We start from the raw sequence: 23,596 nt of genomic DNA on the forward strand, positions 1-23,596 counted from the left end.
AACTAGGCAGACAAGTAGTAAGCATGCAAGAATAAAGGAACTGAAATTTTGGATTTCTTGAGAGACAACTGTCTTATACAGCATGTGAAGGAAGAAACATGAGGAATCAAGAGTTTTGGATTTGGCTATGGCATCAGAGGACCTGACTGTAACTGAGATGTCATACTTGTCCTCAGGTGGTGAGAGCAATCACATAATTCCTAACTTGGAGGATAAATAGGCACCAAGAGGAATCAATGCAAAACAAATTATGTGGAATTATAAGGCAGGTGAATATAAGTTGCTGACAGTAATGGCAAATTGTATATCTCAAGAAAAGATAAAGCAATTTAGAGTCAAATGGATGACAAGAAATCTCATCATGTTATACTATCATATGCATTTGGGGTTCAAGCCAATAGAGAATACGATTTGGAAGAGGAAGAGAATACAAATTGCAAGCCCATTCTTGTTCATTCAGTACTTAGTAGATACCTACTAGCAGGGCACACCACTTGAAGGTGAGGATTGGAGATTAGGTCAGAAGCCCAGTTGGTTCTCAGGCATTCCTGAAAGGCGATGTGGAGGTCTCCTCCCAGTTATTTAGCTTTGAACCTTAAGTGACCCCAGTGGCAAACTCTGAAGAAAACATTGATTGATTGATTCAGATACGAAGGTATGTGGTGAATTTGCTGCAAGGACAGAAAAACAAGAAATTAAAGCAGCAACCCTGGAAAGAAGAAAGCATACAAAAAAAAAAGTTCCTATCAAATAAGTCAGCAAATGCCCTAAAAGAATACAGAGAAAAATGTAAGAGAGATAAGCTGTGTGTAAAAGTTGCTAAACAAAAGTCATGGGAAGACTGGTAACAATATAGAAAATAAATATCAGGAAGGTGACAAAATGTTCTGGAGGCTATTGAAGCAGCTTAGAAATGGAGGAAAGAGCTGTAAAAGGAATCAAAGATAATAAAGGTGGCATGAAAACTAAAGTTAAGAATAACTTAGATGTCTGGAGTAATTACTTTGAAAAACTGTTAAATGTACCAAGCAGTGACAGAACCATACAAGAAAATTTTCAATAGGAATGCAAAGAGAGGTACACATCAATACTAGAGGTAAAAAAAAAAGCCATCAAAAACTTAAAATGGCAGCTGAAGAAGATGATAATCAAACAGAAATGGTTAAGTATGGAGGTATAAAAGTTTTGCAGTGGCTACACTGCATAATTCAGAAGGCCTGGACAGAAGTTTGAATTCCCAATGATTGGAGTATAACTCTCACAGTGGCCATCTCTAAAAAAGGGAATAAAACTGAATGTGAGAATTACAGAAGAATTTCTCTACCAAGTGTTCCAGATAAGATTTATGCAAGCAGAGTTGAAAAGAAGTTGAGAAAGATTGTGGAAGAGAAACTTGGAGAAGAACAAGCTGGGTTCAGGACAAATAGTTGACTTTAAGACAAATAGTTGAGAAATCATGGGAATATGACAAGGATCTGTATTTAAACTTTGTAGATCTGGAAAAGGCATACAAGGTACCCAAGAGGCAGGGCCGGCTTAACACAGTAAGCAGGTAATGCTTTGCATTGGGGTGCCTTTGATTAAGAAAAATGAAGAGGCCATTAAAAAATCGGTTCTTTATGGAACAAAATTAGGTACCAAGTTGTCATCGTATACGAGAGGCATTATAAAAGTGAAGATGGAAAGGGCCCTAGTGATGTGTATAGAAGATTGCCCACAAAAAGGAATACCTTTAGATGGAAATGTCATCCAAGAGAAAGCATTATGGTTGTACAAACAGTTTCAGGAAAAGGAGCCAACAACATCAAACAACAATTGTGATTTTTATGCAAGCATAGGTTGGCTTACAAACTTTTTCAAAAGATACGCGCTTCATAATGTAAAAATAAAATGAGAAGCCACATCTGCAGATGAGCTGGCAACTAGGGAATTTCTTTCAAAACTGTCTAAAATTATTGAAAATGGTGGCTATACTCCTGATCAAGTTTGGATCGCAGATGAGACAGGCTTTTTTTTTTGAAAAGAATGCCAAGCAGAACTTATATAGTGAAATCACAAAAAGTGTTGGTGGCTGAAAAGCGCAGCTAAGGATCGTGTGACTATTATTTTTGAAGTGTTGCTGCAAACTTTTGAGAAAGTTTGCAGCAACACTTCAGGAGATCGTATACTGAAACCATTACTCATTAATCAATCCCTAAGAACACGGGCAATGAAAGATGTGGATTTTAACATGTTAGCAGTGTGCTGGAAGGCAAACAAAAAAGGTTGGGTTACAAAAGAAATTTTGAATGAATGGTTCCATCATTGTTTTGTTCCAGAAGTCAAACGCTATTTGATGGAAAAAAATCTGGAATTTAAACTTTTATTGATTACAGACAATGCGCTTGGTCATCCTGTTTTAGAACACCCAAATGTGGAATTTTGCTTTCTGCCACCTAATACAACATCCTTAATACAACCACTAGATCAAGGTGTGATTGCTACCTTTTAATGATTTCAATATATGATCTCCTGAGGTGTTGCTGCAAAATAATAGTCACACGATCCTCAGCTGCTCTTTTAAGACACCAACACTTTTTTCTGATTTCGCTATAAGTTCTACTTGGCATTTTTTTTCAAAAAAAAAAAAACAGCAAGTCTCATCTGCATTCAAAACTTGATCACACCCAAATGTGAAATTTTGTTTTCTGCCACCTAATACAACATCCTTAATACAACCAATAGACCAGGGCATGATTGCTACCTTCAAAACTTGCTACAAAAGAAGAACACTCCAATACATTTTGGATAAATTAGATTAAAAGGATAATTTACTGACAGTTATTATGCGTGGAAGAAATTTTCTATTTTAGATGGCATCAAACTTGCTAAGTTGGCATTATCAGAATTGAAACCATCAACTTTAAATGCATGATGGAAAGCTACTAATGTGTGAAAAAGAAAAACCTTGTACCTTTGCATACAACTGGAATATCCCAATATCATCAGATTAGCATGCAGTTGGCAGAGAAGGATTTGATGATTTTTCATCTGCAGATATTGAAGAATTGATGGTTGATAAGGCTGTTATTGATGATGAAATAACAGAAGCTGTCCTTGAAACTCTATGAAAAAGAAAAAGTGATGATTATGAAGAAATTCTACTCACTGCAGGAAGAAGTTAAAGAAGAGCTTCAAATGGCTAGTAAACTGCGAAGTCATTTTCTTACACATGATCGAAATACTGAACGAGCTTAACAGTGAACTCAAGTCATGTATGGCGCGATATGAAGAATTATACAAAGATCTAGTCAAAATAGGATCTCAGCGACTGATTACGATTAGTTCGTGGTAATAAAAAATCAATGTTCAGAATTATTGGAAATTAATGCTAATTTAGTTCCTTTTACTGAAGAAAACGTTTCTCCATTGCAGTATGAACAGGAAGGTCAAGATGTTTCAAAGGTGGTGGAAGTGATTTTATTCCAGTCTCACACAAAAGAATGTGGCTACTGTCAGAAAGTGATGGTGAATAAAATTTAACTAATAACCATATGCGCAGTGTATTTTAGCCTTTTCGAATTTTTCTTTTTATTAGAGACACACTATTTTCTCTAAGAAAGATACATATGTATATACTGTTTTGAACCATGCAGTTCAAGAATATTCCATAGGTTGCTATCTATGCTGTTAGAGATGTCTTCGAAAAGTTCTAAGCATCTGAAGTCTATTTTACTAAGTACAAATCTAACTTGTTGAATTCTTTCACGGAGTAAAGACAAAGATGCCTTAAAGAAAATACGTTTCGCTCTTTTTGTAATTTTGTAATTGTTCTTTAATAGTTAAAAAGCTGGAATGATGTTGAACTGTCTACATCTTTTCAAGAAGGTTAGATAGTTTAACATTCTAGCTTTTTTACATTTGAGTTTTTCAAAGAACGTACCTTATGCATTGTATACCCATCGAGTCTGTTCATTTTTGTTTTGTATTTGGTCGCTTAAACAATAAAACTTGAGCTTTTTCTTTTTTTTTATTCGTTGACCAGATATCTGTAAATGATATGCAATAATTGTCAACAAGTTTCACCAGCTATTCTGTCTGGCTTCTTCAGGACAAGTATAATAGTACACACTAACATTTACTAGCAAAAAAGAAGAAGGGAATAACACAGTCAAATAAATTAAAAGTGACGTGTAACATCATAAGCATGGAACGTGGTGTATCAGTCACTGTTTATTGAGTGTGTTATATAGTTTTTAGCAAAATGAAATTCTGGTAAGCTGAGTGAACTTATTAGGCTTTTCCAGATGTTTTCAGACTCATTCCTTGATTTCTGTTTAGATTTTCTCCAGAGTGGAGTACAACCGCGGCTTCTTTATAAAGTTTCTACATCGAAAATCTTCTTCTATATAAGGCATAGAGTTGTTATCCCAATCGATGCTGTGGTTAAAGATCGAGAAGGATGGGCTAATTCTGAAGTATCTGTTCTGTTGTTGTTCACAATCCACAGGAACATGGCATGTTGTATAAACCGGAGTATTTGAAGAAGGCATTAATATCCTTTGGAGATCTTAAAATGTGGTGTATTGTCTTGACAGGTTTGAGAACAACACTGAAGGTGAAAAACTTAAGGAGTTTGGCTATTTTTGTTTACACTGAGCCTGCATAAGGGATGATGATGGACGATGCATATTGTGCGACAGGAGGTTGCTGCTGTGGAGGGTTTCCATGCAGAATCTTTTTGATTATATTTCTTGGGTAACCGTTGTTTACTAGGGTTTGAGATATGCGAGTAAGTTCATCAAGGAGATCTTTTTCTTCTGAGATAATATTGGTCACTCTATTTTTAAGCATATGTATTATGCTGAGTTTTTGCACAATATAGTGAGACGATGCGAAGTCCAGGTAACGTCCAGTGTCTGTTTGTTTTCGATAGATTGTGAGCTGGATTTGTCCATTCTCTTGATTCTTTATTAGTGTATTTAGAGATGGCAATTGGCTATTCTTTTCAAGCTCTAACGTGAACTGTATTTTTTGGTGGAAAGAATTTATTTTTCTAAGGAAATCAAATAAGGTAGTTTCTGTGCCTCTCCAAATTATGAAATCATCATCTACGTATCTCCACCAAACCAACGGCTTTGGATTTAATTTGGAAAGGATGTTAGCTTCTAATTTTTTTCATGAACAGATCAGCACAGGGAGGTGATAAGCGACTGCCCATGGCTAAACCATCAAGTTGTTCATAAATTGTGTCATTCACTTTGAAATAATTCAATTTGAGGCAACGGCGAAAAAGCTGAGCTGTGTTATGTGGATAGAGATTGTCTAGGATCTTGATAATTTCTTCAATGGGTATGTTGGTAAATAATGAAACCACGTCTAAGCTTGCAAGGATGTCTGTTTTTAAGATGGAGATGCCTTTTAATTTTTCAGTGAAATGCTTAGAATTCTTTATGAAGGAATCTGATTTTTTTTTATTATCTTTCAAAAGACAGGCTAGATATTTAGCTAATAGATATGTAGGAGAATTTCTTCCATCAACGATTGGGTGGAGCAGAACTCCATTTTGTGCACTTTTGGTGCACCACATAAGCGTGGCATCAGTGGATGTAGAGATTTCAGACTTCGTTGTAAGTCTGAAGACCACCTAGTCATGTTTCGTAATAGGATATTAGTGTCTTTTTGATTTTTTAAAGTTGGATTGAAATTTAATATGCGATAGGTTGACGTGTCTGGAACTAACTCAGTGATCTTTGTTATGTAGTGTTTGGTTCAAAATGACCATCGAGTTGCCTTTAGGATGATTATATCTTTGTTCTTCTTTAGGTTTGAGAGGGCTCGCTTTTCAAGAGGAGTTATATTAAGTTTTGTGGTTTTGAAGTTGAAAGGATGATAGTGCTTTTTAATCGGATAATATCATTTGCTACTGTTTCCGGAAATGAAGCGAGTGCCTTTTCTATGTTGCTAATAATATCAATCTTTGGAATGTGATCTGGAGTAATAGCGAAATTGAAACCTTTCTTTAGTATGATGGATTCTATTATTTCATCATCGTTAACAGCCTTATCAGCCATTAATTCTTCAATATCTGCAGATGAAAAATCATCAAATCCTTCTCTACCAACTGCATATGCTAATCTGATGATATTGGGATATTCCAGTTGTATGCAAAGGTACGAGATTTTTCTTTTTCACACATTCTGGCCAAGTAGATTTCCAGCATGCATTAATAGGAATATCATATAGTTATTAAAATACCTTGATCAGAGATAGGTGTAAAAAGTTTTTCCTCACTTGGTTACAAAGTAAGTTATACTTGACAAGAAATTTTATTCTTCTTTAATCTTTTATCCAAGTGTAAAGGATTCCATATTCTACAAACTTCCACAACTCTCTAAAGTTTCTTCAAATATCTCTGATCCAGAGTATTTATTTTAATAAGAAAGTGATACACCTTTTTAGTACTTGAATATGGAAAATACATTACTTCAGCATTGATTCAACCTCAAGAAAGGTCAAACTGGTCAGAGTAGTTCTTCCCATAATGTTTTGCATTATGAGATACTGAGGCAATTAATGTGATGTGAACAGCCTCTATATGCTAGATGCCTAGTCACACAGGTACCCCACAAGCAAATGTTAGCTTACACTTGACTAAAGGATTAAACAAGAAAATAATTATACTCTATAAGAACATAACTTCTTGTTGAGTATAATTACTAATTTTCTTCTGACAATGTAATCTATTATCTGTCAGGACTCAAATAATCCACCTAACTGTTGGTCATCCTCCTCACAAAAAACTGGTTTGAACACTGTTTTGTGTAGTGTTTCAACTATACAAAACTTTGACTCCCTACCATACTAGCTTTATCAATTTGTTATCTATTTCCATATTTAATTTTCCATCTTCATTAAAAATTGTCCATAAATAGCTGAAATGTTTTACTCCCTCTAAATGGCTCTCTCTATTCAGGATGTGGTTATTTTCATTGTTTCTGTCTATTTTCATTGCCTTTGTCTTTTTATTGATTATTTTCATACCAAATTTGTTACAGAAGTTATTCTGTAACAAATATTTCTTATATCTCATATTTCTATCGTCTAAGGCACTTTGTACCATATCAATCCACCTATATCTCGGGCTTCCTGCCAAATTGGCAGAGAACACCGTTTTGCTAATCTTTCCTTGCCCATTCTGTTTGAATGAATTATCAAAGCTCAGAAAATTGAGAGACATGCACCTAGTAGTCAAATGAAACATACTGACAACAGCAATGCAGCTTGGTACATAAAAGGTGTATGTATGACATGAATGAGATATATAAGATAATGAAAGTTACTTAGCAAATGATCATCAGAGTGATTTATTCTCTGAGACAATATGATGCAATAGAACTATCAATATATAAAAGAGGTGAAAGCAAAGTTGGACAAAATTTTGGAGAAAAAAAATTGTCACTTGGGAATGGTGCAAGTTTCCCAATTTTAGTCTTTCAAAATCAGTTCTGATGTCACCACAATTTGCCTTTAATTATGGCGACCGGAAACATGGAAAGAAAAGGAAGCAAGCTGAAGATTAAAAAAAAAAAAAAAAAAAAAAAAAAAAAAAACTGAGATATATTTGAGTCTTATTTTGAATCTTCTTAGTTCTCTAAAATACAAATCACCCAGCATTCCTCTCTGCAATAAACATAGATGGAAAAATTAAAGACGAGGTGGCTGTTAATACCATCACCAAAGAAAATGATTTTACTGTTAATTAAACTGCAATAGAGAACATTAAAGAGGAAAGAACTGGTGAATCATGAAAACGACAACAAATGAATTTTTGTTGAAATAAGATGGATTTTTTTAGCCAGGGTGAAAACCAGTTGGTTTTAGATTTAACACAGCACTATGTCATGGAATATCACAGTAAGTATATGACCCACCTTTGATATTAAAAAGTCAAATTAGTGGTGATCTGAATAGCTGAGCAAACTCTGGGTGGTTTTCTCACCATTAATCACAAGTTTTGCTAAAATTCCATTCCCATACTATTTCAGACTTGCACACACATTCCTGACTTCTACAAATATTAAGTTCTAATATCTTAACTTTTAATATGATTTTGCCACTGATGCTGCAAATATTTCACATGAACACAATTTACTAATTATCATCACAAACCATAATGGGCTCACCATTGGTGTCCGATGCCTCCTTCACTATTTTCATCCACCTTTCTTTGTCCAGTGAACAGTGTTGCAGTTTCTGTAAACCAATTCCACACCAATCCTTTATGTTGTCTATCCATTCTCTCTATGATCTGCCTCTTCTGTTTACACCATTCATAATACCAAACATGAATGTCTTTATATCTTCCAGTCCTTACTTATTCTGCAGATGTGTCCAAATAATTGCAGCTTCCGTTGTATAATCTTCTGCATTAGATTCTCCTTTGGTTGCTTCTTTTGATAGAGCTCTTCATCATATTCTTAGAATCTTCCTGTAACAAGTTATTTTAAATGCCAAAATTCTTTTTCTTGATTCCTTATTTATTACCCATGTTTCAGATCCATACAGTACACTGCTAAAGATGCAGGTTTCCAGTACTCTTAGTTTTGTTTGCAGGCTGATCACGTTATTTTTCCAGATGTTATCCAGGGCCTTCATATTTGTTCTTCCCTTTGCAATCCTGATCTTTGTTTTTTTACAGTCCAAATCATATGCAATTTTACTTCCCAAATATGTATATTGTTCTACATTTTCTATATTATTATTACATAGCACCTCCAAGGAATCCAAAGACTCATCAAGGGAGGGCACCTACTCCACAACTCTTTGTCTCCACCAACTACAATCGTCATCTACACCAACGACATCTACCACCGACCACTAGTGTTTTCACAGACAATCACAAACATCCATGCCACAGTGGGATTCGAAACAGCAACCTTTTGGCTGGAGAGCAGATACGCTAACCACTCAGCCAACCAGGCCAGCATATCAATTCCATCCACTTGTATCTTTTGTTTCATGTTCTTCTCACCAAACACAATTGTTCTTTTTTTTTTTTCCCAAGTTCATAGGTCCAAATATCTTCCCTTTCTCATTTAACAGTTTCAATCTTTTTTGTAGTTGTCTTTCATCTTCTTCAATAATAACAATTAAAAGAAACACACGTATTAACCACAGTGAAAATTATTTACTTGTAAATTTTCATCCTAAGTATCTTAGGACATTATCAGTACCAATGATGGTGTCCTAAGGTACTGATGATGTTCTAAGATATTTAGGATGAAATATTTATAAGTAAATAATTTTCACTGTGGTTAATACGTGTGTTTCTTTTAATTATGATCTCATCACAGGTTTCGTTATTAAAAAAAAAAATAATAACAATGTCATCTGCAAATTTCAGATTGTTAATTCTCATTTTGAGAATTAACTGATTTTCCTTTTGCATCTTCACTGCTCTTTCTAAATTTGCGATGAAAATGAAAATGTTCATACTAATTATGCTGATATTTTATATATGATATTTAAAGTATATAAGTATTATATATAAAATTTTTTAATTGGATCAGTATTAAAGTTTTGTTCACATAAGATAGACATGATGAATTTTATTTGTTTGCACTTCTTAAATGCATTAATACTCTTATTTATAGAACCTCATGTGAACAGAAGAAAAACAATGATATAAACATTGCTCTAATAACTAATATACTCATGTTCAGGACATGAAAAATGTGCTCATCCATGACGAGTGAAATTTTTAGCCGATGAGTAAAAATATCAGAAGAGGAGATACAGTTTAACTTTCAGCTATATTTATGTAATGCAGATACTGTACTCTACGTTGTAGTTTTTATATCATAATGGAACATAACAAGCAATGAGAGATTAGGAAATTAACACATCATTATACAAATTAAGTGGATATTGAATCGAGCATTATTTCAAAGCCGAATAAATAGAAACTACAAGAGTTTGGTGCCAAATATAGAAATTATATGCGGACATGTATGATGCTATGCATTATGGGAAGGGGTCACTACCTAGACTGGTTTCAACCTTTGTTGAAGTCTCATCAGTGGTAGCCAGACCCAGATGTAAAATAAAATACCCAGGTTGAAGTGATGCAGAAGTCATACTTTTCCATACGAGTTGCTGAAAAGTGTCACATCTTAAAAGGTACCAAGAATTACTGAAATAAAGAGCCAAAAGCTCCACTTCGGCGATGCAAAATTATACAAATTAAGTGGAAATTGAATCCAACAATATTTCAAAACCAAATAAATAGATGCAGAAGTCATACTTTTCCATATGGAAACCCGTATGGAAAAGTATGACTTCTGCATCACTTCAACCTGGGTATTTCATTTTAGGTGTGGGTCTGGTTCCACTGACGAGACCTAAGCAAAGGTCGAAAGGGTCACTACCCGGTCTGGGTAGTGACCCCCTTCCCATAATGCATAGCATCATACATGTCTGTAAGGAGATGTGCTTTGCATTATGCAGAATACTAAGGAAAGTGATCAGAACTTACTCCACCTTTACCACGAGTTGCCTCTGTCCTAAAAGATTGCTTAAGCTTGGATCTGCCGAAACAATTCAACACAAAACGCTTGTAGTTTCTATTTATTTGGCTTTGAAATAATGTTGGATTCAATATCCACTTAATTTATATAATTTTGCATTGCTGAAGTGAAGCCTTTTGGCTCTTTATTTCAGCTAACACATCATGTTATTTTTAAACAGGGCTTAGTAATACTCTGATGTAACCAATTAACCAAAACATGGCAACCCAAAATGGATACACACTGGACAGCGGTAATTAGCTTATTTCTTATCCAATGGTGGAACATGCAGAATTTAACCATTAATAGTGGATATTAAAACTTGAAAAGTTTTAATACCCACTATTAATGAGAAAAAAGTATTTCCTTTCCTAATATATTCTTAAAAAAAAAAAAAAACAACAAAAAAAAAAAAATCAGCTAACACCTTTTTATTCCTGTATAGCCTATCTAACTTTTGGAGACTGAGTGGGCAATTCAATCTCCACTGGGAGCCACTCAGAAATAGCTGGCCCAAGGCTAACACTAATTAAGCAGTATGCAGTAAAGAGACGCTCAACAAGTGCCATCATCTCGTGGGCCCTAAATCTAACACAATATTTTTAATATCTGAAAATAGTGCGGGTTCGACGGCCGATTTTCTTGAATTTACGGGACGAAAAACCCGCTTGCCCGTGCCAGAGATCGACTAACTTGGGAACTAGTCAAAAAAGGTTTAGAAAAATTTCCTCTAATTGCCGACTACATTTGCAGCCAAGTCTTCCTTTGTGCGGCCAGGTACCATGGTGTGCAAACGCCACATTCATTGAGCTACGCAGGCTTTAAAATATTCTTATACTGATTCTAATCTAAATGTTTTTGGATTGCTTTCTGAGTTCTTGCCATGTCACATAAGACATCATTGGTCCTGTTCATTTGGCAATGTTTTGGAGCCAATCAGAATTCTTGACGTCACTTGTGTAACTACAATCTTGCTACACAACAGTGAAATCAGATCTTTCTTTGTGACTTTAAGCCCACAACTTTTCACTGACCTAGCAGTAAGAAAAACTGAGGTAACTGCTGTTAATAATGATCTAAAGTAAACGGTCCATTTAACAACCAAAATACTCCAAATCCTCTTCATCAGTCCACATTGGTTAGTTTCTTAACCAATTTTTCTTCCAGGCACACTTTTGAGGTGACCACTCTTCATGGAAATTCAAATCACAAACTGATAATAGTTTCATCTCTAGGAGAACACCAATCCTTATCCATTCACAAACTTATATACTTTGGAACAAGGGAATGCCTGAGTGAAAGATCTCCAAGACTTAGTCACCCTTTCCATGGTCAGACTGTTTCTGTTCTCCAGATCCAGACATTGTTATGATCTAATTTTAGAATTTATCCATTTTGGATTGAGGGTCTTCCTACCATATTCTTTTCAAGCCTTTATCTCTTCCACCCTTTATCCAAGCCATGGGTTTATGGGTTTCAAAAAAAGTATGTCAGGGACAATTGAAAAAAAAAAAAAAAAAAAAACCCAGCTTATTCATAACCTATACTGATGCCTGTAACACTTGCATAATGATGATCATTAACAGGATGAAAATATAGAAAATTTAGTGTTGTGAGGAGGAAGTCATTTTGTGGTCCCCCACAACAGACTGGATGCAACTTCTGTCTATCAGTGCTCCACCTCTCTCTCTCTCACCCAGATGGCAGTATTGCTACATCACCTAAAAATAAAGTTTATCTTCAAGCATCATTCTTCTCCTTTATCTGGAATACTGCATAGCATGCCACTTGTGGTCTTCACTCAGTAAGACATAAGAAGAATCTTAAAAAACACAGATACCAAAAAAGGCTTCTGGTCTTGATAGTATCCCAAAAATTGTGCTCAGGAGATGTCTCCTGAACTAGCACCTGTTCTTTGCCATCTCTACAACATTCTATACTCAACTAATATCTATTCTACAGAATAGAAGCAAGTACATATACAGGGTAAAAAAAAAAGGTAATAAACCTCTAATATCCAACTATCAACCTTTTGCTCTCACCTCAGTATTGTCTAAGTAATGGAGAAGAAGCAGCTAATCAGACCAGTGATATGGATTTTGCCAATCAAGACCCATAACAGATCTCCTTGCTTACATTACACACCTTTGGACACAAGCCATGAAAAAGTTGGAGAAACCTCTACTGCTGCACTTGATAGTTTGACATCAAGAGCTTTCTATAAATTTCCATCTGATGGCCTGTTCTCCACCGCATAACTGGACTGCTAGTTTTGTCTTGAGTTATTCAATGCATGCAATAATGGAGGGTGTTCTCTTCAGATTTTTCTACTACTGCAGATGGGACTATTTCAGTCATCATCTTTCATTTATACATAAAAATTTTCTCTGATAGAAAATTTTTATGTATAAATACATAATAGTGAAGATAAGTGAAGTGAAGATAGGATTTCTCTGAAATCCTATCTTCACTACTTGGTAACATTCTTTATTCCCCCAACTTGATCATAAACCTCACAGTGCTTAAATACCCCGATCTTCAAGATTTACAAGCAATGCCTAAACTCTCATCTGTACACCCTACTTGAAAATTTTAACCTGGTCACCTTCAATAGTTTCAAAATGCAGTATGTCTTTTTTTTTTTTTTTTTCTTACAAAGAAAATTTTAGTTCTTTTCCACTTACCTTTGGTTACATCAGTTCAACAGGACACTTACTCTTGGCCTGGTCACCTTCAATAGTTTCAAAATGCAGTAGTATTTTATTTTATTTTTTTTTCTTACAAAGAAAATTTTAGTTCTTTTCCACTTACCTTTGGTTACATCAGTTCAACAGGACACTTACTCTTGGCCTTTCCTGGCACACATGCATTACTTGTAAAGCATCCTCAATTTACAAAAAATATGGACTCCTAAATTTTCACTCAGAACACATTACTTTTGATCTGTTCAGTTACAAACTATGTGCATCCCAAATCTACTTAAAAATTCTTCATGATATTTAGAAAAGGATAGTTCTGCTGAATAACACCCCCCCTCCCCCTCTTCACATACCTTTTCCAGACAGTCTCACAGATGATTATTTCTCCATGGTCTTCCTTCTGCAGATATTTCCATGGCCATTGCTTAGCAGAACTGGAATACATGATGCTGCCCATTTCTGCTAAACATACAATAACATAAACAACAGTTGACTAACATACTTTTACAGTTGACCTGGCTGACTCACTGAGCCTCCCCTTCATCTTTTATTCTACCTACTTCAATTCTCTTGAAGAGCCTTTTCCATGAATATTCCCAATTACTACAACCACCAGCTCTTCAAAATGAATATTAACAACAGATTATTTAGCTTCTGATTCCTGCCCATGTACATTTATTTGCCACAGACCCTGATGCAGCCTGTGTGTGCGTATGTGTAGGGGGGGGGTATATAAAAAAAGAGTTGCAAGCAAGATAATCCTTCTTTAACACAAAACCTAAAATGGATTTCAAGAAAACATATGAACATCCAGTACAGAAATGTAACTCCAACCTATGAAGCAGATATATATTATTGAAGAGACAAGTTCAATGAAGAACTTGTCTCTTCAATGAACTATTCAAATTAATCTTGAAATTCTACAGTGATTGCAACATATCTTCATGCTGTACTTTTGTAATTATTAAAAGATGATCATAACAGAATTTCTCTTTTGATGGAAGTATTTGTTCGATCCATATATTGTGATCTCAACAATTTAGCATGTAAGATTTGGATATGAAGTGAATGACTGAATAAGTGAAGACAGTGATTAAGTACAATAAAACTATTTATATGACAGATGGTTGAAACTGCAACTTTTTTATATTACTGGAGTTATAAAATACAAACATTAATATGGGATGAATCACTAAAAATAGCATTACTGTTCTGCAGTAGTACTTAAATAAAATATCTTTTGAAACTCACCCATACAAATTAGGAGATAACAACAGCAACCACAAAATTAATCCTGGACTTCGATCAAATGACTGGTTCTAAAAGATGCAATACACCTCATGATTTATTTATTTTAATATTGCAAAAATAATTATGATAGTTTTGGTAAATGCCCTAATAAGTCTATTCAAATAAATAATTTAATTCAAGTGATTTTTTTATTGGTCAAAGCCAAATAAATGGGAGATTTTCAAATGTCCAATTCTACAGGTATATGTACAATGAACAAATGAGCATGAGAATATGACTTAGTTGACCAAACAGAATTCTTAAACCACACACAAATATGCTGTTACCAAATGATCAAATGTTATGCCAGTTGGGAGATCACTCTGATGACCTCCCCACTGCTATTTTTGTCAACAGACCAGGATAAACATTTAAAACTCAGCTATAGAAAAACATCACACAAAGAAGGAATCATCAATGCTAAAAATGTCAACAGAAGCAAAATGAAACCAGCAGAGATAATAGAGGAAAATCACCTCAAACTTCAAGAAGGCACCATTAATGTTAAGAAATCTAGAAGTGACAGAGGAATTACAGAAATACCATGTGAACATAACTCTTTTTAGTGAAACACTTTTAAATAACACGATGTTATATTCAGGCAACAGTGATTTGGGGGGAGGGGAAGAAAACAGGTACCTATAACTGTTTGACTACACACACAAGAACCTTAACTGGCACAGTGCCAAAACGAGTCAATTCATGTTGAAGGGAGAAAGGAATAAGGGAATAAACATATTCATCACCAACATGGGATATCACATGCTTTAAAAGTAAAATTTTCCAACTGTTATACAAGCAAAATAGTTACCACTTTAAAAACTAGAATTTTCAAAAAAGAAAAGCTAATTTTCTGATGTATAATAATAAACACTGATCATTGATTACCCTATTATTGGAATGGATTTGACTTCTTCTACCATGCACAGAAGTGTCAAGAGGTCTTGCATCTGTGGTCAGACAGTATCATGCAGCATAAAACACAAAGATAAATTTCTTGAATGGCAAGCAATTTCAAGTGCAGCAAATTGGATAAGTTGTGATCAAAATCCTCACTGAACATTGTTTACTCAAAATGCCTTTCCACATCATTCAGAATCTTGAGCACTACAAGGTTTGTTGAATGAAAAAGAGGAATGGAGTGCACTATCATCGACAAAACTATGGACAGGACTGGAAGTCTGAGAGAGTGGGTGAAAGAACAGAACCCAGGGTACTCCTGCATTGGTGGAGAAGTCTGAGGAGAGGAAAGCATCCAACATAACATGTAGTGAGCAACCAGGAGAAAGTCGATGGTCTAGTTGCAGAGTGCAAACCATAGGATGGTAATTTGATAAGTAGGCCCCTGTGCTAAACCAGATCAAATGCCTTTGAAATGTCAAGGACCACCACATGAGTTTCTCCAAATTTCTTCGTGGCCCAAGTCCAGAGGTAGGTGGCGAAAGCAAAAATCAACTATAAATCGCGAGTAGTGGAATCCATACTGCTGGTGACTAATTAATTGGTATGCTTTAGGTGGTTCAGGAGTTAGTTGATGATGACTTCTCCATAAAGAAGTGACAGCAATCGGACAGTAGTTTTTTGGTTGACTTTTATCACCTTTCTTTGGACGCGCTGCATGTGGAACTGTTTCCACGTTGTAGGTATATGCCTATTGAATAGGATAGACTAAGGAGGCAATATATGATAGGTGTTAGTTCTGGGGCACAATTTTTTAACACAATAGGTGGGATACCATCAGGACCAGATGCTTTTTGTGTTCAGGTTATTGCGGATTCTTTGGATTTCTTTTTATTAGAAGACTATGGGAGACATGAAGGGAGCTGTTCTTGGTGGAGTGGAGGGAACTTTGCCTAGGTCATCAATGCAGGAATTGGAAGAGAAGAGTGATTCCAGTAAGTAAGCTGGCCTTGTCTTCTGGTGAGGTGACTACAGTACCATCGGGATGTGAGCGTGGTGGAAACCTAGGTGGGTAGAAGTTGCGCCCAATGGTCTCGGTGAGGGACCAGGGGGTGACTGACATTTGGGCATTAGGTGAGTTTGAAGTGTTTGGCCTTTTCAAAGTCTGACTTGGACATTGTGATGATTCTTTTACAATGGTTGCAAGCTGCAGTGTAGGCAGAGTGGGCAGCTGGAGTTTTTGTCTTGAGCCATTCGTGGCAGGGAGAGGTTTTTTGCTTTTTCAGCACTGGCATACTTTTTTGAAAATTGGCTTGGATGGCGGCTGAGAATTTGGTGTGGAATGAGAGATAAAAGTCTTCATTCCTGTTATTCAGACTGAGCAGATGTTTGGATCAGAAGAACTGAAGCAGTAGTCAGACCATGGGAAGGAAGAATAGAAGTCAAGGAGGTCCTCCTACTTGGCATGCTTTTAGTGCCAAAGGACACAAGACTGTGAACTGGTGGGTGAATGTTGTTAGGAATACAACTTGTTCACCTAGTCATGCCAGACATTTACTTTTTCCCTATCCTTCTGCTAATAATGCTGGCTTATGCACCCAGATGTTTAATTTGATTTGAGATTTCTCTCTCTTTGTAATTTGAGGTGACCAGTTATAAAGTCAACTACTGCTGAAGTTTTCATGTTATGTTAGATTTTAATGGTACACACTGCAGATATTTATGTAGATCTAATGCTCCATTTTATTTTCATAATTTCATACTCTTCTGGATCTTTCTTATATGGTTTTTATTACTGTTTACATGTCATTTTTCACGTTGTTGTTTGTGTTCTTTATGTTTGATTCTTGCCAATTCTTTGTGTTCTGTCATCAATGCTTAGTTTCCTGCCATTTCCACTATTCTTTTTCCCTTAAATTTTCGTTACTTTCTGCAATTTCTTTTATTTCATGCAATATCCTTTGTCTGGTTTCATTTATTCTGTTTTCTGCATTTTGTTTATATTTCCTGTGATTTTCTTTGTTCTATTGTATTCTTGTGCTGGCAAAAATGTAACAAGAAGAATAAGTTCTCGCCTGAGAGCAAAGAAAGATGATGTGAAAGAGTAGTACATAAATGCTAGTAAAGTTATGAAAAAAGCAGTGAGTAATCTGGTTGAAGACACATCTGACATAACATGAATCATCTAAGCAATACAGGCATAGCATGTGCTATAATGATAGTAAATGACACAGAAGTAGGCATTTTTTTCAATTGGTTATAATTGAAATTAAACTAGACAAGAAATTAGATTCTTCTTTAATCCTTTATTCAAGTGTATAAATAAACAGAGCTTGCACATTAAATATCTTCATGACTAGGCTGCATGTATATAGAAGCTAATTATTTCAGATCAATTGCCTTAGCATCCCATAATGCAAAGCACATATCCTTTTGAATGGGTATAATGCTTTGCAACATAGGAAGGGTCGCTATAATGAAACTGATGTGGAGCCATTAGCTTCTCAGGTCATCCCAAAAGTAATGACATTTTTTTATACTGTACTTGTTCGAATGTGTCTTAGCTTGTCTAAACATGGATTTTTAAAGCTTTACAAGTACCGTTAAGCTGAGGAAGCCTCAATCTAAGGAATTCCACCTTGCAAGAACATTATTATACATAAGTTATTGTTAAAATAACCCTTTATTACTATGGAGGTCAATGAAAAGCACATTAGGGACATCATATTTTATGAGTTCAACAAAAGGCAATATTACTGCTAACACTGTAAAAAATGAGCAAGAAGTGTATGGTGGTGATGTTTTGAAAAAGTGCCAGCAATGGTTCCAAAAATTTCGACAAGTGGACTTCTGCTTGAAAGACTCCCCTCGCTCTGGGTACTCTGTCTCTCTTGATAATGATATGCTGGAAGCTGCTATTGTAAGAAATGCCAATGCAACTGTTGAAGTAAATTTAGGAAGAGATCTTAATTCATCATCCATTGCTATTTTCAAGAACTTGGAATTGTGCTAAGCTTGGCGAGTGGGTTCCTGACAAACAATAGTCGAAGAGAGCACGTCAACATCTGCACTGCATTTCATTCTTGGGAGGTTCAGTCTCTGTTTTTGTGTCGTGTAGTCACCAGTGATGAAAAGTTGATACTTCACAAGAATGTTAAGTGCCAAAGGCAGTGGGTTCATTCAGTGGAACATGCCAAACCTCCGCCAAAACAAGACCTTCACTCTCAATGACTGGTATTATAATTTTGAACTCTTGCCACAAAACCAAACAATGACAGCTGAAGTATACTGTGAAAAACTTGATCGATTGAATGAAAAACTAAAAGAAAAGAGGCATTCTCTGGTCAGTTGAAAAGGTATTGTTTTTCACCATGATAATGCATACCCTCATAGTGCAAGAATCACCTGTACCAAGATGGAGGAACTCGGCAAGGAAAACTTCCATGTCCTCCATATTCTTCTGTTCTTGCACCTTCAGATTACCACTTATTTCAAAGTTTGCAACATTTCATTAATGAAACCAATACGATACATTAGAGGCACTGAAACTGAGCCTATGCAACTTCTTTACCTTCAAAAATCTCCTGAATTCTATAGAAATGGCATTAGGAAGCTTTCACAATATTGGAAGAATGCAATTGATTGAAATAGAGAATATATACTTGAATAAATTAGCAAGTGATTTATCTTTTATAAACTTTCAAAACTCAATGCTAAAAACAACATTACTTTTGGGATGACCTGATATAAGTAGCCTAGTTGTGAAGATACATCACACTCAAACTTTGTTTACTTACACTTGAATAAAGGATTAAACAATATAATGTACTGATTAGTTTAATTTAAATGACACAGTAGAGTGTAGTAAGTGGAAAAAAGTGATATAGAAAAATGAAGGGAGAATTGTAAAGATGCTAGTATGAAAGATAAGAGCAAGAATGATGATATCAGAAAAAAAAACTGGTTGAATGAGGTATTTGCAGATTGAGATATGACATTTATAGATGACACTGGTAGTTAGAGGTGTAAGAAGGAAGGTGCAAGTTATAGAATTGCTGAGGATGAATCAGGAAGATTGAAAGTGGTGCAGTGTATTGCTGCAGAGGGACTGTACACATGCAGCAGTACACTGCTGAAGGATGTGAAAATGGAGGAAGTACTGAAAGTGTGTTTAAGAGGAGCAGTGATAAGAAAAATGGGTGTGGAGAGAAGAGGAAGTGCAGAAGAGCAGACTATGTTGGTAAGAACAAATGATTTATGATGAACTATGAATGAGAAGACTGCAAAGCATTTGTGAATGATGCTAGAGATATAGAAGTGGAAAAAGTAACATCTGTGTGTTGCCAAGGTATGGCAGTAAGAAGTTGAAGGGAAGAGCAATGATTATGAAAGGTATGATAGCTAAAATATGCAAGAGAGGAATGAGTATCTGGATGTATGAGATAAATTTAAAGGTAGGAGAGAGCTATTTGCCACAGACAGTATACATTTGATGGACAGTAAATGTGTGAAGCTGGGTGGATGAGAAGTGAAGAGTGTGTAGCCAGTCAGAGAAATGAAAACTAGGTGCTAGCACTACAAACATAAGCTACCAGGATTGATGTGAGATGAATGATGAGGTGAGGAATGGTGGGAAGGAGACCAGAGGAAAGCTGCTATGCCTGCCTGTGGTTCTCCCTTTCCTTCCAAAGCTACTATTCTTATAAACATTATTAGGAATAAGGGTGCAAAGTTTATAGCTTTGATCAAATTAGTTGGTCATCATCTAATCATATCAAAGCCAAACCCTGCACCAATATTCCTAATACACTGTATTAGGAATATGAGTGCAGACTATAGGTAGTAGGAATATCATGAGAACTCTGCAGATCACTTGGTCACAGTGAGATGTAATTAACAGGGGATAATGTACTTACTCAAATCCTATAACAAGATAGAGGGTGTTATAGGATTTTTTGTAAAAGTAAAAAAAAAAAAAGTGTGTGTGGGAGGGGGAGGTGGGGTATTACTGAAAACTCAGAAGAGTTGATAATAGCTTTGAGGCCATTTGGTGTGAGCTGATGTGAGCATGAATTTTAGATATTTAGTGAACATTGCTACAGTCCAAGAAATGTAGGCAGCATCACTTTCTTCAATTTCAAAAGCATGCACTAAGTTAACTTATCATAAAATTTTGATAGTCTCATTCTGAGTCTGAACATAAGAATACACTTTCTAGAGATATGGTCCAAACTCAAGCTTTTTACAATATTCTGCAACTAAAATTTTTTTGAATTTCATAAGTTTGGGCTTGTCTGAGTCTTCTAGAATTGTGAGGAAAAGTCTTTGCTTTTCTTTGAAACTTAAATTTCATAATAAGCATTAGCTGATCATTTTCCAATCTCAAATTTTTTCTACAGAAAAAAAAAAAAAAAAAACCCTCTCATATATAGGAAAACCCCACTTAACACAAATTCGACAAGCGCAATAATCAGTTAGCACGATCGAGTGAAATGATACCATTTCCTGCTTTACGCGAGTTACGTGATACAAGATTTTATGTTACACAAAATTTTTTGTTGCCAATCTGCAGCGAGTGGAAAAGCTGGAAGTCATTAAGAGACATGAAAGTAGTGCTAATAATACAATGATTGTGCGAGACCTGGGATACAGCGAGTCTACAGTTTGGACTATATTAAATAAGAAATAAGGAAAAGTTACTACTGCTTCTTTAAACATGAAGATCACCCAGAATAGAAGCCATTTACTGATCAAGATGGAGCATCTTCTATCACTCTGGATTGAGGATTATAACCAAAATAGAATACCTCTTAGTACAGGGAATATTCAGGCAAAAGCTCGCTATATTTTTACCTCATTGAAAGAGACCAAATTTCAAGAGGAATGTGAAAGCTTTACTTCAAGTTTAGGATGGTTTGACCATTTTAAAAATCAAACTGGACTGCATAACATAAGAATAACTGGGGAATCTGCTAGTGCTGATAAAGATTTGCTTGTATTTCCCCACTGAAGTTCTGTAAAGTATGTGTTTCATCATTCCCTAACACACACACACACTATTCTCCTGATCAGTGGCCATAATTTAGCAATGCCTAAAAAAAATTAATGAACACAACAAAAAGGAAAGGTTCCTTAATTTATCTCACTCAATTTCTTATACAAAATTAAGATTTAAATTATAATTTATCCTGTCAGTCGACCATTTGTTTTAAGTGCATTTCCACTTTCTTTTCATTATAAGAGAAATGGTTGGTTAATACCACATCTTCGTATCCGGGATATTGTTATTATGATAAATTAAAAGATTGAGAGAGAGAGAGACAAGGAAAATTCAAAAATAATATTTTTATTTAATTTACAAATAACATTAATGCATATTTTTTGTATTACCTTAAGTGGTGTGTGTAAAATCTTTATGTTTCACAAGAACTATATATAATTTTGCATCTTAAATAAGTTTATCTCCTAAAGAGAAAAAAAGCCTATACATTAAACACAGTTAAAGAACATAAACATTACATCTGATTCCTTCTCTTCAAAATCATAGAATTTTGTGAGAATACACAAAGTCCTTTTGAACATTGTCTCTCTCTCTCTCTTCTAATGAATGCAACAGCTGTTCTTTTTTCTCTCACTCACTTATTCAATTTCCACTTTGGAAATACAACGTTTGCACAAGCACACTACTGCCTGACAAGATAAGCAACAGGCGGTAAGATGAAAGTCACTTGTAAACAAGACTGCTGTTCTTCAATGGCATGAAAACGTTGTCAGAAAGTTCAATATTTTCTTTCCTCAAATTTATTTTACAGAAAAAAAAAACTACTTTAGAGGTGAGTCTTTTTTACAAATAAATATCAAAATCAAACAGTTTTTGACAGGCCACAAGTATACAAAGTTTTCTTATATAAATATTTCTAATTATTACAAGAAATAATGCATTTTTCTGTTATACATTTTGGAAATGTTTAATTACATGAAAAATAATAAAACCAAAAACTTGTCCGTCCTTTCCTTTTATTTATTCATTTAATCAAACTTGGCTGCTGCTAAAAAATTAATGTAAGATAATCTGATATCCCTGAAAGCAGATATCCTACAAGGTCATCACCAACAAATTCTTCAAATTCATGAATTGCAACCAATCATTTTGACAATGATTTATTAGATGCATAAATTTTGGAAGGTCCTGACTCATCTCCAGAGAATAAAATAATAAAAGGAGAGAGTGTCTTTAAAAGTTTGTGCAATATGTCGAAACCAGTCTGCAGTTTGGCTTTTCTTTTCTGTACAAATTTCTCTGAAGCAAACAATTACAGCCTGCATCATCCTATTTACTTTGTTAAATCTGTTCCATGTTGGGGTACATTTTCTCAAACAACCAAATTGACTTATTAATAGATGCAAAACTCTGTCAATTTTTTTTCCTGTAAACTTTTTTTTTGGCAACCCATCTTCTGTTAACCTCTGTAACCAACTCTATAGTGAATGAAAAAAAACGATAAAATTAAAAGAAACTGGGAGTAAAAAGAGAATATTGTATGGGGGTTTGATGATAAAAGGTGAACTTAATGAAAAAGTGACAAAAGTATCATTCCCAGGTGTGAAAATCAAACATGTTAGGGAAGATGTTAGTTTGCAAAAGGAAGAAATGATAGAGTTGATTATATTAGCAGGGAAACATCGATTGACAGGTAAGAAATATGCAATGAGAGAGAGGACATAAAACATTTGTTGGAAGAAGAGAAGATGAAGAGTTAGAAAGTAAAGATTATGAGTCCTCCCTACCTGAAAATGATAGGACAAAATTAAGAACAAGGCCCATGACTGCTAATTAGTCAATGAGAAGATTATGCAGGAGGAATGGTGTGCAGTTTATAGATATGTGAAGTGAATTTGATGGATGAAAGGAGTTGTACAGTACATACCTGATGGATTGCATTTTAAAGGTTTTGGAATTAGATGTTTTGGAGAAAGTTTAGTTGTTAAGCGAGAGTTTGGAAGTGCAAAATCAGGAAAACTAGAGATATTGGGAAAGGGGATGAATTCAAACATGGCAGGCCACCCTTAGGACAAATTAGAGTGAGTGTGGGAATGGCCATGCAGAAATAGCCTCCCCTGGATTAAATGATTTTAAGTGCAGGAATAACAGTGAACAGG

At 35.1% G+C, this 23,596-nt stretch overlaps 1 protein-coding gene across 7 annotated transcripts in view; it reads right to left on the reverse strand.

The window, feature by feature from the left end:
• drk (growth factor receptor-bound protein 2 drk) overlaps positions 1 to 23,596 on the reverse strand; it is a 230,243-nt gene that overhangs the window by 132,411 nt on the left and 74,236 nt on the right. For 4 of the 7 annotated variants that reach the window (XM_090405852.1, XM_090405851.1, XM_090405854.1 and 1 more), the window contains one exon: positions 14,498 to 14,565. The exons of the other annotated variants lie outside the window; for them this stretch is intronic. The gene's annotated coding sequence lies outside the window, so the exon portion shown is untranslated. The remainder of the gene's footprint in view (positions 1 to 14,497; positions 14,566 to 23,596) is intronic. 7 annotated transcript variants of the gene reach the window in all.

This window comes from Typopeltis vanoorti, chromosome 15 (genome assembly GCF_054136105.1).
Source record: "Typopeltis vanoorti isolate ZY-2024b chromosome 15, IOZ_Tvanoo_1.0, whole genome shotgun sequence".
NCBI lineage: Eukaryota > Metazoa > Arthropoda > Arachnida > Uropygi > Thelyphonidae > Typopeltis > Typopeltis vanoorti.